Consider the following 6,000-nt stretch of genomic DNA (forward strand, 5'->3'; position numbering starts at 1 on the left):
ACTACTATTCTGAGTCCTCATGCTCTGCTAAATATAACCATGAGTCACACCCAAGGAGGGCTCTCTTGCTGTGTCTTTATATGGTAGAAAACAAAGGGCAAGAAAGCAAACCCATTTCTGCAAGCATTTGTGTATCAGCATTCATTCATAAATGTGGAACTGTCATGACCTGAACACCTCCCCAAGTGTCCCACCTCCCAACAGTGCTGTGCTGAGGATTCCCTAAACACTTGCATTTTGGGGGGGACATATCAAAACTACTGCATGTATTCTTGACACCCCTCCCTTCCCCATACTTACTGCACTGTTCCCCTTCAGTTTAATGGAACCTGACCCATGTGATAGTCACACTATGCCCCATATTGCATATTATGAAATAATACTACATTTAACAACAGACAAGTTGCATATATATATATACACACACACACACACACATACACACACATATTCAACATTCTTTTTTCTCCCTTTTGTTCCCCAGTTCACATAGGCTGCCACTAATCCACTTCAGTTAACTCAAACTGGGCACTTTTTACAATTCCCTAAGCCTTTATATATCACTACCACATTTTCTCACTTTATACTCCTTAACTTTTTTCATGTTCACCCTGTATCAATGCCTACTTTTAACTTCTTCCTGACACTACAGCAAATGACTTCTAGTCACCTATTCACTCTCTTATGACCCATCCTTTAACATTTTTTTACTGCTGGTCTCATTATCTCCATTCACTTCCTCTTTCCTCCTCTTTGCAGCTTCTGTGCTCTCCCCCGAGCATTTCCAGTGCTAGTTCAAGTTACCCACATTTACTCACTCTATGCTTGATCACCTCAATTCTTGCTCAATTTTCTCTTCTTTAGGTCCATTCAGTTTCACTCATCCTCTCATTACCTCATTCATGTGCATTTACTCCCAATGTAACCCTTGTTACCTTCTTCCCACTCACAGTCCACTCCTGATTCTTGTCGTTGCTCTTCCTCTATCTAGTAACTATCCAGTCACACCATGACTTGAATCAACCACTTTTGCTCACAATGGGCTCTGTGTTTCCCTGCTTGCTCACCCTGGGCTATGTGACTTTCATCCCATCTCTGTTCACTTCACAGTCGCCATATGTACTCATCTTCTGCCTTTTACTTCCATTCCTTCTCACTCTGGGCAACATCACATCCATGCATGAGCTCTTTAGCTGCTTCACATCTGCTGATTACTATTGGGATCCCGGTACCACCCACTTTCTGGGGTCACTACTGAGTATCACCCCTACCTAATCCCACTTTCCCCCATTCACTTTGTATGATTTCCCTTCTCCCTTGTAGTAACCTTGCTCAATTTCTATCTGATTCCCAATCACCTTCATTTCCTCTTATGTCCCTCATTACCTCAGTCACTCCTACTTCCCCTTAAATTCCCTTCTCTCTCATGCTATATCTCACAAACCACCATGTAGTCCCACTCTAATCCTTAGTGCTCATATCCGCTCCATGCATGGTCACTGCCTTTCCCTGCTTATTACCCACGTAGCTTATGCTTCGTGGTCTGTCACATACCCAAGCTCAGCCATAATTTCCAATTAATTCAAAATCTCGTGCATATTCATGTGTCAGCCTCTGTCATTATGAGATAATACTTGAGGAAAACAACTTACAAGGAGGAAAGATTTCTTCTGGCTGACATTTCTGAGGATTCAGTCCAAGTTTACTTTGGGTCCATTTTTCATTTTTCCTTGAGCAATGGCAGAACATCTTGGTGGATGGTAGGGAGGTTGTGTTAGGGCAAAGCTCCTCACCTCATGTCATTCAGGAAGCACAGGTGCCAGGAAGAGAGAATATGAGTGTGAGAACACAGTGACATACTTTCTCCAACTAGGTCCCACCTCCCTCATCCAACAGACCTTTAAGTTATAGATCCGTGAAAGGATTAATCCATTCATGATATCAGAGTCCTCATAATCCAAAGGCCTTATCTTAGAACATAGCTGTATTAAGGATCAAGCCTTCAATACACAGCTTCCAGGGGAATATTTAAAATCCAAACCATGTGTGGTGCTCTAGCTCAAAGTGGTAGAGCACTAGCCTTGAGCTGAAGAGCTCAAGGACAGCATCCAGGCCCAGAGTTTAAGCCCACAAGTGACAAAAAATGAAAATAAAAATAAAATTCAAACCCTAACAGTTTTTCTTTCACTTATCCCTTTATATCTCCCCACATTCACTCCAGTCTGCTGTACATTCCTTTTAATTTCATGGTCTTTCTTTCACCTCTCTTTGCTTCTCATTCCCAATTATTAACCACCCTTACCTGTCTCCTATCCCATTTACTGACAGATACATTGGCCAAGATGGCCAAGTCTGATGTGTTTGTTGTTCAGGACTTGTAGTGGGTACACATACCAACACCATTACAAATACCCAAATTCTAATGGATTCAAAATAGGTTAGGCCAAGTGCCAGTAATTTACACCTGTAATTCTAGCTACTCAGGAAGCTAAGATCTGAGGATCTTGGTTTGAAGCCAGCTGGGGAAGGAGAGTCCATGAGACTTATCTTCGGTTAACCACAAAAAAAAAGCCAGAAGTGGAACTGTTTCTCAAGCAGTAGAGCACTGGCCTTGAGGAAAAAATGCTTAGGGACAGCACCCAGGCTCTAAGGTCAAGCCCCAAGACTGGCACAAGAAAAGAGGTTAGGGAATTCTCTCAGAGCTCGGTAAGTTAGTGGTGCACTTGCTCTTAGGTCAGCAGAGCCTTGGTTTCTTCTGGGCTGCTGCTCTGCCAATCTCATGTGCTTCCTCAGGGTCCAAGTAACTATTCCCTATCACATTTCCTTTTTTTAGTTTGGGTAAGATGGGGTTTCTTTTGGCCTTTGTAAGATCTTCAATGTAATATAATTCCCATAGCATACAATTCACCCATTCAGAAGTTTTCTTGTTGTTGTTTCTTGTTTGTTGTTGTTGTTGTTGGTGGTGGTGGTGGTGGTGGTGGTGGTGGTGTGTGTGTGTGTGTGTGTGTGTGTGTGTGTGTGTGTTTTAGTCTTGGGGCTTGAAATGTTTTGCTCAAGTCTAGGGATCTTCCACTGGTTCCACAGCTTCCCTTCCAGCTTTTTGATGTTTAATTGGAGATAAGTCTTTCACGGAATTTCCTGCCTGGGTTAGCTTGAAACCACAATCCTCAGATCTCGGTCTCGTGTAGCTAGGATTACAAGTGTGAGTCACAGGGAGTCCAACAATTGTATTGTTTGTACAGTTGTACAAAACTATTGCCACAATCAATTTTGAAAACTTTTCATCACCCTTCAAATCTATTAGTTCCATTTCTCCCCCAACTGTTGGGAACTGAAGGATTTGTTGTGTGAAGATTTTACAGTATTATTTATTACACTGTTATAATTAAAGTAATTTTTTTGCTTTTTATATCATTTTTGATGGTCGTGGGGCTTGAACTCTGGGCCTGGGCACTGTCTCTGAGCTCTTCAGCTCAAGGCTAGTGCTCTACCACTTGAGCCACAGTGCCACTTCCTACAATAATTTTTTATTACACTATTTCTTACCTCCTGATCCCTACTGACTTTGACACTGACTTTTCCAAGACCAATAAGTAGGTAGTTTAGTTTTAATATGTTCATGATTCCCTTGATGGACTGTAGGTGTGTGCCTGTCCTGGGGCTTGAACTCAGAGCCTGAGTGCTGTCTCTCAGCTTTTTGGCTCAAGACTTGTGCTCCACCACTAGAGCCACACCTCTACTACTTCTATCTTTTTGGTGGTTAATGGAAGATAAGACTCTCATGGACTTCCTTGCACAGGCTGGCTTGGAACCATGATCCTTAGATCTCAGCCTCCTGAGTAGCTAGGACTACACATTTGAGCCACTGGAACCTTGATGGAGTCTTTTTAAATAATGTCCATTGTGCTTGAGTTTAGAGTATACTGACCAGGCCAAGAATTGTACACACACACACACACACACACACTCACACACACACACACAGAGTCTGTCTCTCTCACACACACACAGAGTCTGTCTCTGTCTGCCTCTCTTCCCCTCTCTCTTGCTCTCATTCTTCCTTTCACTCTTTCTTTAGACAATGTCTCATTCTTTGGTCGTCATTGACCTCAAACTTGTGATTGTCTTATCCCAAGTGCTGGAATTACAGGCCTAACCTCTCTCTCTCATCTATGTTTCTATGCTGTCCAGAGCTGTGATTACTGGAAATGTCAAATTAAATTTCTTCTTTGTTTGGGTGGAGTACTGTCAGATGGTTAAACAATGTTAAACTCCAAAGCCTCACTTCCAGACTGGGAAACTGGTTGCATGTTCCCAAACCAAGGGCTCTGACTTTTCTCTTCTATTGTTGAATGGTTTAGCCAAGCCAAAATTTGGTTATGTGCTCCTGTTAGAGAATTCTTGCCAGATCCCTCTGTGCTGAGAACTGGTCAACAAAATTTAAGCTATGGTTCTTAAGTATGAGAACTTGGTGAATATGTGACTTGGAATTCAAAATTGAGTGTTAAAAATGTTCAAAATGGGGCTGGGGATATAGCCTAGTGGCAAGAGTGCCTGCCTCGGATACACGAGGCCCTAGGTTCGATTCCCCAGCACCACATATACGGAAAACGGCCAGAAGCGGCGCTGTGGCTCAAGTGGCGGAGTGCTAGCCTTGAGCGGGAAGAAGCCAGGGATGGTGCTCAGGCCCTGCGTCCAAGGCCCAGGAATGGCCAAAAAAAAAAAAATGTTCAAAATGAGCCAGGCAGTGGTGGTTCATGCCTGTAATCTTAGCTACTCAGGAAGCTGAGATCTGAGAATTATGGTTCAAAGCCAGCTGGGGCAGGAAAGTCTATGAAAGTCTCATCTCCAATTAACCAGCAAAAAGCCAGAAGTGGAGCTGTGGCTTACATGGTGGAGTGCTAGACTTTAGCAAAAAAGGCTCAGGGACAATGACCAGGCCTTGAGTTCAAGTCCCAGGACTGGCACCAAAAACATTTCAAAATTCAACACTTAGAATATCAGAGCTTATTTTATGTAAAAGCCTTGAGACTGAGAAATATATTAGGTAACTTCCTTAAAATCACACAGCTATTCAGTGGATAAGCAGCTAGGCTTCCAAGACAAATTTACTTGATTTTGTAGGGCATTTTCTTCCCACTGTGCTAATGCTCTAAAGGTAAGCAGTCATCAAGTGTCTTAGTCCATCTGGACTGCTGTAACAAAATGTCATAAACCAAGTAGCTTATAAAAAATAGAAATTTATTTCCTACAATTCAGGAGGCTGAGAACTCTGGGATGTCAATATATTCAATATCGGGGCTGGGGATATAGCCTAGTGGCAAGAGTGCCTGCCTCGGATACACGAGGCCCTAGGTTCGATTCCCCAGCACCACATATACAGAAAAACGGCCAGAAGCGGTGCTGTGGCTCAAGTGGCAGAGTGCTAGCCTTGAGCGGGAAGAAGCCAGGGACAGTGCTCAGGCCCTGAGTCCAAGGCCCAGGACTGGCCCAAAAAAAAAAAAATATATATATATATATATATTCAATATCTAGTGAGAACTCAGTTTCTGGTTCATATATGGCACATTCACTGTGTCTCTACAGAGTTGAAGGGGCAGATGTACTTTCTGGAGTCTCTATTTTTATTTATTATTTTTTGGTGACAGTACTGGGGCTTGAACTCAGAGCCTGAGTGCTATCCTTTAGCTTTCCTGCTCAAGGCTGGCTATCTACTACCTGAACCACAACTCAACTTCTGATTTTTGGTGGCTAATGGGACATAAGAGTCTGTAGACTTTTCTGCCTGGACTGCCTTCAACCCCCAATCCTCAGATCTCAGCCTCCAGAGTAGCTAGGATTACAGATGTGACTCACCAGCACCCAGCCTATCTGTCTGTCTGTCTATCTATCTATCTATCTATCTATCTATCTATCTATCTATCTATCTATCATCTTGAGATAAGGTCTCAAGAAGGCCTTAAACTCACAGTACTCCTGTCATGGCCTCCCCTGAGTTCT

Source organism: Perognathus longimembris, chromosome 28, assembly GCF_023159225.1.
Source record: "Perognathus longimembris pacificus isolate PPM17 chromosome 28, ASM2315922v1, whole genome shotgun sequence".
Taxonomy (NCBI): Eukaryota; Metazoa; Chordata; class Mammalia; order Rodentia; family Heteromyidae; genus Perognathus; species Perognathus longimembris.